The sequence below is a fragment of the Microtus oregoni genome, unplaced genomic scaffold (genome assembly GCF_018167655.1).
Source record: "Microtus oregoni isolate MIOR12 unplaced genomic scaffold, Mior012 000009F_ref0000495, whole genome shotgun sequence".
Taxonomy (NCBI): Eukaryota; Metazoa; Chordata; class Mammalia; order Rodentia; family Cricetidae; genus Microtus; species Microtus oregoni.
In genome coordinates, this window is record NW_024543068.1 from 24,264,873 (window position 1) to 24,277,777 (window position 12,905).

General features: G+C 43.3%; 1 pseudogene; it reads left to right on the forward strand.

The window, feature by feature from the left end:
* Positions 1-6,247: 6,247 nt before the first annotated feature.
* Positions 6,248-11,336, forward strand: LOC121452494 (annotated as a pseudogene).
* Positions 11,337-12,905: the final 1,569 nt, after the last annotated feature.

A 12,905-nucleotide genomic window follows, 5' to 3' on the forward strand; every position in this document is an offset into this window, starting at 1 on the left:
TAGGAAATTCAGCAAGGATGAGAATCTCCTAGAAAAGGCCGGGCTTAGTATAGGGAAGGCAGAGGCACACTTGAGGGGTTCAGTTTCATAGTCCCCAACACAATCCCTTTACTTAGGCCTTTTTTTGTTCTCTCTCAGGATATGTCTGAATGCTGAAGAAAATAGTTTGCCAATTAATTTCTATCTCGTGCTCTCCAGTGAGGATGACAATTAAAATGTCCTCACATGGGGCAAGGGATTATATTAGGATACAGTCACAAGATCCTTTGGATAGAAAAGCTTTAACCCATGGGGGAGAAAATTGCCTTGGCATGTGTTGGTGAAATGGGTTAAAGCCAAAAACAAAACCTTAAGTGAAGACCTCTGTAACACCAGTGACGGGTGGCATTTCTTCCACCAGCTGGAATAGCTCCTTCTCAGGAACCCAAGGGAAGAATAGCTTTTGCTTCGTATGGCTTGTCTTCTTCCAACTGCTAGGATCCCCTTGTCTAATTTAGACACTGTTGTTGCAAATCTTCAAAGTAAGCCTAAAGCTGTTGTGGGATAATCTATCTATACACTGTGAAGATGTGTCTTTGCTAAGTCACTTTCTGATTGGTTGAATCAAGAGCAGAATGGCCAATAGCTAGGCAGGAAGAGGTTAGGCAGGACTTATGGGTAGAGAGAAGGGGAGATGAAACAGGAAGAGGAAACAGGAGATACAAGATGGAAGAGAGGTAAAAAGTCACAAGGCAAAACATAGATTTAAAAATGAGTTAATTTAAGTTATAAGAGGCGGTAGTGGGACAAACCTAAACTGTAGACTGTGTTTTCATAATTAATAAGTCCCTGTCATTTTTGTGAGTTGGTAGCCCAAAGAAAAATCTGTCTACATACAGCCAGGCACAGTGTCTTGTGCCTGTAATTCCAATACTCAGGAGGTTGAGACAAGAGGACTGAAAGTTCAAAGTCAGTCTTGGCTGCACAGTGAGCTTGAGGTTAGCCAGAGGTTTGATAGAGAGCATCTGTTTCAATAAACAAAACAAGATGAAAGACCTCTCCCAACCCCCATCCTCGCACCCACATTTAAAAAAGTAAACCAAGACTAGGTCTTTGGAAAAGGCGTATGATTAATTTTATGTTTAATTACAACATAAATTAAGTCATTAAAATCAGCCAAGAAAGACTTAGCGATAGAATCAGTGCACTATAGTTACATAGAATCCTGAGTTTAAGCTCAGCCAACACATCAGGTAGTGTCACTAACAAGGACTTGCCCCTAGAAAAAGCCCTAATAAAACTTTAGACTCAAAATGATAAAGTAGATAATAGAGTATTTTCTTTAATTTTGTCAAATACAAATAGACTAGATATTATATCTGTAATTCTTACTTAATAACTGTTTGGTTGTATATAATTTTACTATGTTAAAAATAACACCTTTTTTTAATAAGAAAAAAAGGAAAGAGTCCCAATAAAACACCTACTATGGGCCTGGCAATGGTGGTGCACACCTTTAATCCCAGCACTTGGCAGGCAGAGGCAGGCGGACCTCTGTGAGCTCGAGGCCAGCCTGGTCTACAAGAGCTAGTTCCAGGACAGGCTCCAAAGCTACAGAGAAACCCTGTCTCAAAAAAAAACCCACCTACTATGTGTCAAGCACCATTAAATATATACTATATATTAGATATAATAATATATTGCAGAGTTCCTACTTATCAGACTCATGTCTCTTCAATGCTCTTGCTGATATTATTTTGTTCAAATCCTATCTTATGACAATTCCAAATTCTTGAATGATTAATAAAATATATGCATCTGAACTGTAAAGAAACTACTTGTATATGGCCTGGGAGGGCAAATGAACTGACCTTTGTCCAAATAGGCAAGACACACAAAACTCTTTTGTGTTGTCAACCACAACAACGCTTGGAAAGGCTGCGGGGGCCACAATGTGAGTATTTGAAACATGCGATGTCAAAAGAAAAGGCTCGGCTTGATAGAGAACACCAGGGGTTTACACGGTCTGGTGAGTCATGCGTGCCATATCTGGATTACGTCCCCCATGAACACTGGATGAGGGCGGCCACACTGCTGAGAATGTTGTCACTAGAATCATCATCACACGCCAGGGCCTCCTGAGCTCAACAGCAAAACTGAAATAAAAGCAACACACGGGCAAACAGACGATCTGTAACTTGTCTGCTGCCTTACACTTAGAGTCTCAAAGGTAATGTTACAAAAAATGTGCTTAAATCTGTGAGAAGCCAGTGTGGTGGTTCAATGGGCAAAGGGCAAGGTGCTTGCTGACAAGTCGGAGAGCTGAGTTTGATAACTGGGACCCATAATGGAAGGAGAAACCTGTCCTTTGATCTCCAGACACATGCCCCTCCTCTCCCTCCCTCTCTCTCTCTCTCTCTCTCTCTCTCTCTCTCTCTCTCACACACACACACACACACACACACACACAAATGTAACAAATAAAAATCAAAGCCATGATACATTCCTTGCAATGTCAGATCCTTTTGTCTATTTAATATAGATTTGAAGACTATAAATGGGTTCTCAGTGAAATGTTCAAGATGATGCAAGCCATGACCCCTCACATCCACAAAGAATTAGGTTAAACACCACATACACAATGAAGATATTGCCAGGTGGGGTGGTGATGCAGACCTTTAATCTCAGTACTGAAGGCAGAGACAGACAGATCTATGTGAGTTTGAGGCCAGCCTGGTCTACAGAGAGAGATCCAGAGCAGCCAGAACGACACAGAGAAACCCTTTCTGGGAAAAAAACAAAAACCACCACCACCACCGAGAAAAAAAAAAAAGAAAGAAAGAAAGAAAGGAGGAACAAAATGAAGAGGAAAAGAAAATATAGTCTCAAGCCCTATTAAAATGGCAAGAGATGTAAACAACACCTACCATTTGGTGACCACTCCCCTTTTGCTGGGACTGAGAATCTTTACTTACACACCATTTACTTAACCGTGTCACTGTCCATTCGAAGCAGGTGCTGCTACCTACGCTTTGAGGATGAGTAATAGAAGCCACTTGTCCTCTCTGTAGAGCGTGTGAGTAAATAAAGATTTAAAGTGAACACAGAGAGATTTAAAGTTAACCTTGACATTTAAAAAAGAAACCAGACCGGCAGTTCTCACCCTTCCTACGCTGTGACTCTTTAATACAGGTCCTCACGTTGTGGTGACCCCCAACCATAAAATGATCTTTGTTGCTGCTTCATAGCTGTAATTTTGCTACGGTTGTGAATCGTGGTGTAATTATTTTTGGAGGGAGAGCTTTGCTGAAGGGGTCACCACCCACAGGTTGAGAACCATTGTACCAGATCATTAATGGGTAAAATAGAGTTTTACTTTTGATCTTAGATTTTAGTCTTAGTCTTCGGTCTTAGATTTTAGGTCACTGTGTATGAGGTAAACATTCATTTTATCCTTTTGAACTTTGAGTTTCTACAAATGTGAATTAAAAATGGTTGATCAGTTCACTTTCACGGCCCCTGCAGGCTTGACCATTCATCTCTAACAAGGAAAACAACCCTACTTTCACGAGCATCTATTTTCCCCAGTGCACTGGTCATAGTATTCACAGGGCCTTTGGGAGAATTTGCCCTTCTTCTCAGTAAATTCCTGCTGTAAGTCCAAAATCTGGTGTAGGGCTAGACTCCTAAGCCAAGCGGACCAGTTAGAGGACGCCATGGCAACTGTTCAGAGGTTACCCAACCTTGCCAACAGCGACAGGGAGGAGGCTGTGGCTCTTCTGAGTGTTCCTAAAGCCACAGTGTAATTCAGACACTTGAGGCAAGGAAGTTCTGGTTTCGTCAGCTCTAACGTGTTGGCATCTCTGTCCATTGGTGCCTAGGGGTCACAGCGGGTACACCCTTGGACCACAGGAAATTTGTATGAAGAGGAGAATCTGTAGCAGAGGGAGCTGTGTCTGGAATCCTGACTAGGAATCCTCCTTTTCCTGGTTTGGAAGCAAAGGATGGGGAGGCGTTTAGGCATCAGAAGGGACAAGCACTGAGATTCAGTTGTCAAAGGTTTTCAGAGTCCCTAGGACTTCAGACTTGATGGTATGAAGTCAGGTACCTTGGGTGTGTAGGGAGTGGGAGGGGCACGGGGGGGAGAGGGTAGAGAATGGGGAGGGAGACATTCCTATGTTGAAGATTCTACCAGACTGATTAACTTCTTGATGTAGAGAATTGGAATGTTTGAGCCAAATTCTCCAGGGCTGTGTTTGCCCTTAATAGCTATTTGTTGTCTATGTTTTTGTCTGACCTAAAATACTTTCAACTATGAAGTAGAACATTTGGAATGTATTAACTTTGCAGTGTAATTGCTTCCACCAAGAATACTACAGCAAACACCTGATATATATATATATATATATATATATATATATATATATGCCCCAGGGATCCTGCTGACTGTCTCTCCAACTATGGAGAGTTACAGGAACATGTCGCCATCCCCCACCCCCTTTATAAACAAATAGGGTCTCACTATGTATCCCTGGTGGGCCTGGAGATAAATGTGTAGATCAAGTTGGCCTGGAATTCAATATATAGAGAGCAGGTTGGTCTGTAGCTCAGAGATCTGCTTGCTTTCCTCTGTCTCTTGAGTGCTGGGACCTAAATCATGGGCCCCCATATCTGGCCCCCACACCATGTTTTTATGGAGGTACAGGGGATATAAATTCAGATCTTTATGCTTGTGGCGCAAGCACTTTGCTGGGCAAACCATCTCTCCAGTCCCCTCAATGCATGACTTTCTTTTGTTCTATGACTCAAAGCTCAAGTAAGTGCTGCTGCAATGTTGTGCTTTGCTGGGGACAGCCTGGACACATTTCCCAGGCCACGTGGCTCGGGACAGCCTGGACACATTTCCCAGGCCACGTGGCTCGGGACAGCCTGGACACATTTCCCAGGCCACGTGGCTCGGGACAGCCTGGACACATTTCCCAGGCCACGTGGCTCGGGACAGCCTGGACACATTTCCCAGGCCACGTGGCTCGGGACAGCCTGGACACATTTCCCAGGCCACGTGGCTCGGGACAGCCTGGACACATTTCCCAGGCCACGTGGCTCGGGACAGCCTGGACACATTTCCCTGGCCACGTGGCTCGGGACAGCCTGGACACATTTCCCAGGCCACGTGGCTCGGGACAGCCTGGACACATTTCCCAGGCCATGTGGCGCGGGACAGCCTGGACACATTTCCCAGGCCACGTGGCTCGGGACAGCCTGGACACATTTCCCAGGCCATGTGGGAACTACCTCTGACTCACTATGTTTTGAGTCAACTGTGGTGCCAGTGTGGGCCCTGAGAACGACCTACTCCAATAGAGGAGTTACCTAGGCTCGTGCCAGGTGCCAATGCAAGTCCTCTGTGCCCAGTTCGCCACACCATCTTGTCAGGTGAATGTTGGTGTGTTCTTTTTCTTTCTTTTTAAATAATTTATTTAACTTTAATGTATGTGTTGGTGTGAAGATATCAGATTCCCTGGAACTGGAGTTACAGACAGTTGTGAGCTGCCATGTGGGTTTTGGGAACTGATTTCAGGTGCTCTGAAAGAACAGCTAGTGTGCTTTTAACTGCTAAGCCATCTCTCCAGTCCCTGTTGGTGAGTTCTTTATAGGACCTGGACCCCCCCTTTTGTTTCAATTGAAGGTTCATTGGTCTAGTCAGGTTTCTAAGAATTAGGGTTAGGGCTTAGTTACCAGTATTTTAGTATAGATTTAAGCATAAGACTTAGGTGCAGTGTGGGGGAACTGATTTCAGGGTAAACCCCATGAGAACTCCTCCCCCAAACAGCACATGACTGACCCAAAACCCAAATCCTTGAAGCTGACATAGAATGTTGACATTTTCAGGAAAAAAGAAAGAAAGAAAGAAAGAAAGAAAGAAAGAAACCACAACCAAACAACAACAAAACTTCCCTAAAATGGGAAACTGAAATTGAGGGAAAGAAAGCTTTGGAAAAATTCCTCCTTGGGTATGCAGCTGAATTTACATTGCAAAGTTACAATAACTCAACTCCCAAGTCATAAAAAATGAAGAAAATCCAATATTCTCCAGCAAGAGCCGCCCCTGCCTCCCCCCCCTCAACAAATTAGAAGTCCTAGGCAACAGAACCAAAGCAAAGATCCAAAAGGGGCAGACTACTTTAAATGGAGTTTGTAACTTCCCCCAAATAGAAATTGAATGAAGAAATGAAGTAAAAGGAGGAGGACTTGACTACTCCTAACTATGGAGAAGATTTTCATTTTAGACATAAAGAAGAAATCAGGCCGAGGGGAAGAGTCCAGGCTGAATACCAATGGCGGACTAAACCGGACCATGAAAAGAGACCAGGAAAAGAGGGCGGGCCGTGAGAGCAAGAGAGGGAGGTGGCACAGGCCAAAATGGTTGGGTGATGCAGGAATCAGGCTGGGGGAAGGGAAATGGAAGCTTGGAGGGGTACGAGGTGTAGGGTACAGAAGGATGGGATAAGGAGCACTGGGAAGAGCGGGCAGCATCTATTTCAATATGTTAATAGGAACCCGAGTCAGCCATTTGCCCCAGGTTTCTGAGACCCAACAGAAATGATGCAATTGAAACTTACAAAAATTAGTAAGCATCTTGGAAACTATCCAAATAAAGACATAAACATAGGCTATTAATTAAAACCTTTAGAGGCTACATCAGAGCTAAAGGTGAACACTGAGGAACCTAAGTTTTCTCAGATCCGATTCTCATCGGTCCTCTGATATGGTCACTTCCTCCTTTGTGGTTCATTCTTTCTACTCTGCATCAGAGGAGAACAATTTTAAAGCCGGTGAAAACAGAGCCTAGAGGGAAAAATGATCCTGATACCATCTGTATTTCCCGACAAATACTGGGCTAAAAATGGGATTATGAGGTTTCCTGAGTCATCAGGACCTGCTAGGATCTGCTAAAGAATTTCCCGGCCTTGGCACACCATTGACTTACAAAACATGGCTTCCTCTCACTTCTATAAGACAGTTCCATGTGTAATGACTTCTCTAAGCTCTTTGTTTTGATTTTGTGTTTTTTGTTTTTTAAGACAGGATTTCTCTATAGCTTTTGAGCCTGTCCTGGAACTTGCTCTGTAGACCAGGCTGGCCTCAGAGCTAAAGGTGAACACTGAGGAACCTAAGTTTTCTCAAATCTTAGAACTCACAGAGACCCACCTGCCTCTGCCTCCCAAGTGCTGGGATTAAAGGCACATGCCACCACCATCCAGCCTGTCTTAAGTTCTTAAAACAGGAACTCACATTTGACTTTTCACTGGGTCTTTACATCTCAAAGATATAGAAATATAAATGTTCTACTGTGAGAAATTTTTCCCCCTTATCTAAGGTAGCTAACCTGGCAAGGATTTGTATTTCCCTCCCCTTCCCTTTGCAGCGTTAGCCAATCACATCAGCTTGTGAAGCTGAGCTCTGCCAGTGGGATGAGATGCAGCCACTATCTATTTTATGGATAAAAGAAGAAAGCCATATTGCCCCCTCTTCCCAGTCAGCTGATTTGGGTTCTGGCACATACTTTTTACAATAAGAATCACCACGTCAAGTTACTTTCCCTTTGATTGGGTATTATTTTATGCAACATCAAGGTTACCCTTTGTGTGTTTCTAACACTACCTTGCTTTGTACTCAGATTTGATATATGTTGTGTGTCCCCCCCCACCTTTTCTTTTAATAAACGTAATACGTTGTATCTCAAGACTTCACACATAAGTGTCTTTACACTTTGGTCTCAGTCATTCCCCTCCTCCACTGCCCTCCCCCACTGCCCTCCCCCACTGCCCTCCCCCACTGCCCTCCTCCATGCCCTAGGTGTTTGCCTTTCTAACCCCAGTCGGCATCCCCTCTCTGCCTCCTTGTTACTTGTATTTTATTACTCTATGTTCCACCTTCCTTAAGATCTCTATTTCTCCTCTCATGATCCCTTTTCTAGCTCCACAGTCTGCAAAGACATGTAAGTACAGACATATATATATATATATATATATATATATATATATATATTACGTACATTTATATATAGAAACTCTGCATATGAGAGAAAGCATGTTGCGTTTGTCTTTCTCAGTCTGGTTTATTTAGTTTTTATATACTGGTTTCCATTTTCCTGCAAATGTCATATTTTATTTTCCTCTATGACCTCAACCTCACTCTATAGCTGAACTTCTGACCTTCCGGTTTCCCCTTCTAAGTGTAAGCGTTATAAAAATGTTTGAGCATGCCTGGTTTATGTGGTGATAGGAATAAAACCCAGAGCTTAGTGCATGTTGGATGCAAGCCTCTGCCAGATGAGCCACATTTTCAATTCTGAATAGTTTTAATATCAACAGCAGAATAGGAATCCTTTTTGTACAAAGCATTATTTCTATCTGGGGTATTCTGACTAAATTACACAGTAATTATGAAACTATTTTAGTAGACAAATAATATAAATTTACTTGTAAAACTGGACCTATTGTATAGAACTTTTATTTATCCTACAACCTTCAGTCTTTCTGATAAATGGTAAAATAGACAGATGGCAAAAAAAATTTAAAAAATCAATAATTAAAATTGACAAAGGCGCCGGGCGGTGGTGGCACACGCCTTTAATCCCAGCACTCGGGAGGCAGAGGCAGGTGAATCTCTGTGTGTTCGAGGCCAGCCTGGTCTACCAGAGCGAGTTCCAGGACAGGCTCCAAAGCCACAGAGAAACCCTGTCTCGAAAAAGCGAAAGAAAAAAAAAATTGACAAAGGCCTTTGACTTCCTTAGCTGAAGACTCTCATTAGCTCTTCCAGATCTAAGATCTATCCCATTTAGAAAATAGTTTTCTCCTTATAAAAATAATTACTGAGCAGACAAGCCTCCTAAAGGGAAACTGTAATTGTAAAAATAAAATCGCGCTGTTCCCTGAGGGGCAGCAGGCAGCAGGCCACGAGGGGTAGAGGGCAACAGGCCACGAGGGGTGACGGGTCCCAGGTAGGGAGCAGCATAGCGGGTGAGAGACCTCGGCAGGTCAGCAGGTCCCACGAGGAGTCCACAGCAGATGAGAGACAGAGATGGATAGGCAAGCCATGCAGAGTGAGGTTGGCTATTTATTTAGTGGGTTATGGAAGAGAAGGGAAAAGGGGAGAGGGAGTGAGAAAGGGGATGAGGAGAGAGAGGCAGAGAGAGAGAGAGAGAGAGAGAGAGAGGAGAGGAGAAGAGAAGCTACCTCTTTGGGAGAGAGAAAGGGAAGGAGCTCAGGCTAGAAGCAGAAGGAAGATCTACTTGCCTCTGCGGATGGATGAGGTGGGGGGAGTGGGCAGAGCATGTCTTTTAAAGGGACAAAACAGACTATTATAGAAACATCTCATGCTATTATTGCAGGTATCTTTAAGTGAGGTTTCAGAGTTAATTTGAGTCTCTTTCCTTTCCATTTTATTATTTATTTATATGTGCATATTTCTCAATTAAATGAGCTTTCAAAGTATTCCATAGCACAGACAGAGTCAATGTAGGAAATGGTAGTGCATTTGTTTTGTTTTGTTTTTTCACGACAGGGTTTCTCTGTGTAACAGCTTTGGCTGTCCTAGAACTCACCTTGTAGACTAGGCTGGCCTCGAACTCAGAGATCTTCCTGTTTCTGACTGTGCTGGGATTAAAGATCTGCACCACCGTGCTGGGTCTAGTGGTATGTTTGTAATCCCAGCCTTGGGGAGGCTGAAACTGGGAGATGCTTGGGGCTCTATGACCAGCTTTTCTAGCCTATTTGGCAAGTACCAGATTCCAGTGAGAGAGCCATGCTGCTTTTTAATTGGTTGCTGGAGGACAAACTGAGGTCTTTGTTCTGGGGTAGCAAACACTCTACCCACTGAGCTCTGTCTCCAGGCTCAGGTTGACTCTTTTTCATCCAATTTATATGAAAACAATCTCAAATAAGAATATCATTCGTAGCTGGGTGGTGGTGGTACACACCTTTAATCCCAGCACTTGGGAGGCAGAGGCAGGCAGATCTCTGTGAGTTGTGAGTTCGAGGCCAGCCTGGTCAACAAGAGCTAGTTCCAGGACAGGCACCAAAGCTACAAAGAAACCTTGTCTCAAAATAAATAAATAAATAAAAAAAATAAAAAGAATATCATTCGTGTGTGTATGTAGTGTGTGTGTCCTCAAAATTGACCAAATGCTAGAACCAAAGGCTTCATCTCTAGTGGTATAGGTTTGGAACTACGAATTTTAGGACACAATCAACGAGCAGTTGTCACCATTATCATCATAAAAAGACATATATTAAAAACAAGGAAATGTTCACACATAGGGCATATAATGCATGTGTTATCTTAAAAAAGAAGGAATCCTTAAAATGAGACTCCATTTTAAGGTTCTATGTTTTTCAACTAAGTGAGTCTTCCAGGTATCCCATAAGACAGTAAGGATTCAGTATTACTAATCAGGCACAGTCAGTATTGTGGTTATTATGTGGTTTGATGACTCCTTTACACTGCTATAATTTAGTCTCCAACCTCCACTCCCCCCCCCCCAAAAAAAAAAAACTAAGCAGGTTTTTCGACACTACTGAAAGAGCAGTGGCTCATAGGGCATGATTCTTCCTTCTGGGCATAATGAAAGGACCTCACACAACAAAATGCCCAGAGTTTTAAGGTCTTGCAAATGAAGAAGGGGGAGGCCTTTCTGAAGGAACACACTTTGGTGGGACTAACCTTGATTTCTAGAAGGAATTGTCTACAAAAGGCAAAATGATGGCATCTACTTCACCAATCCGAAGAGCTGCGAGAAGCGGCTGCGGACAGCTCTAGCCTTTGTTGCCATGGAGAATCCTGCAGATGTCATTGACATCTCCTCCCGGAACAGTGGCCAGTGAGCTGGGCTGACCTTTGCCGCTGCCAGTGGAGCCACTCTAATCGCTGGCTGCTTCGTTAACCAGCTCCGAGCATCCTTCAGGGAGCCCAGGGCTGAACACCAGTCCCTCACGAAGGCATCTTATTTCAACCTGTCTCCCGTCGCTCAGTGTAACATAGGTTCTCCCGAGGCAGCGTGCACACTGCCATCCCTTGCGCCTGTCTGGGAGCTCATTGGCTGGGGCTGATGTGGATGCTGGCCTGGAGAGTTCTGTATATGCATGCCAGCATCTCCCGTGAGCATCCATGGGAGGTCCTGACGGATCTCTACTTCTACAGAGATCCTGAAGAAATCCAGAAGAAATAGCAAGCCCTGCTGAACAGGCTATGAGCAAGGAACGGACTGCACTAGCTCCTGAGTTCACTGTCACTCAGCCTGAGGTGACAGGCTGATCCGAAGGTGTGGGAGTGCCTCTGTGCCTAGCGAGTAGTCACCAACCAAAGACCAGAGTGCCCAGCTAGCCAATAAAGACTGTCATTAGCTCCCATTGCTCCAGCCACCCACCGACTGGGTTAGAACAACCACAGAGCGGTCACAAGCAAAATGGAAAAACAAAGGAAAAGAAAAAAAGAAACAGTTTCTAAAAAGAAAAACAAAATGGCTAAGCATTGTAGTGCACATCTTTAATTCCAGGACTCAGGAGGCAGAAGCAGGTGGATGGATTGTTATGAGCTCCAGGCCAACCCTGGAAAACCTGAACACTACTCATATTCTGTGAGAAGAAGATAGAAAATATTGTAAAAATATTCATATTCCATTCCCAATTTTTTGATTATAAATATAAAACAAGATTTGACTCTGGCTACAAAAGCTTTGAAATCTTGATTTCTCCTGTCTGGCTTCCTCTCTCTACCCCTGTCATCAACATTTGGTATATGGGAAAGGATGGTGTGTTGGTTTGAAAAAATGGCCCCCAAATGGAGCGGCACGATTAGGAGGTGTGGCCTTGTTGGAGTACAGCTGACCTTGTAAAGCCTTGTGTGTCACTCTGGGTCCAGCTTTGAGATTTCCTGTGCTCAGGATACCACCCAGTGTCTCTCTAAGTTGATTTCCTGCTGCCTGCAAGATGTAGCGCTCTCAGTTGCCTCTCCAGCACCCTGTCTGCCTGCATGCCACCATGTTCCCCACCATGATGATAAAGGACTGAACCTCTGAACTGTAGGTGAGCCACCACAATTAAGTGTTTTCCTTTCTAAGAGTTGCTGTGATACAGTGTCTCCTCACAGCAATGGAAACTTTAAGACAGATGATGTAATTGGAAACACTATTGAAGAGATACTATGTTGCTATCTGTTTTATTCTGTAATGTAAATAGCCATTTATTTCCCTACATCTGGAGTAAATAACAAGACAAAATTGCTTGTCACAAGCGACAGAAGAATTTGGATATTAAAGACTGATACTTCCTGAAATTAAAACTGGCCACATGAAGTCATGCCCATAAGATCAAAGGAGCCTGAAGAAAACTAAAATGAAAATAATTATATGATGAATTATGAATGGATGTCTTGAAATTGTAATTCCATGCAAAAAAATAGAATGTGCTAAAATAAAAAGCCATTATGAAAGTAAAAAAAAAACTAAAATGAAAACATGATTTCAAATATTGAAAACATAAGATAAACTATTTCATAAAATAGGAAGGACGGTAGACACAGAAGAAAAACCAGTCTAGTTGAAGTGCTTAAGGATGATTTGGTTAGTAAACACACCCTTGTTTCTGTTTCCTGAGTGTTGGCATGCTGGCCAAGTGCTGGGTTTAAAGGTGTGCTCTACTTCCTTCCCAGACTATATCATATACTGTATTTTAAAGACTTTTGACTGTTTTATTTTTCTGGTTCTCAAAACATAGAAACTTTATAATTGAAAATTTGGGTGGCCGGGCGGTAGAGGTGCACGCCTTTGATCCTAGTATTCAGGAGGCAGAGGCAGGTGGATCTCTGTGAGTTTGAGGCCAGCCTGGTCTACAGAGCGAGTTCCAGGACATCCAGGGCTGTGA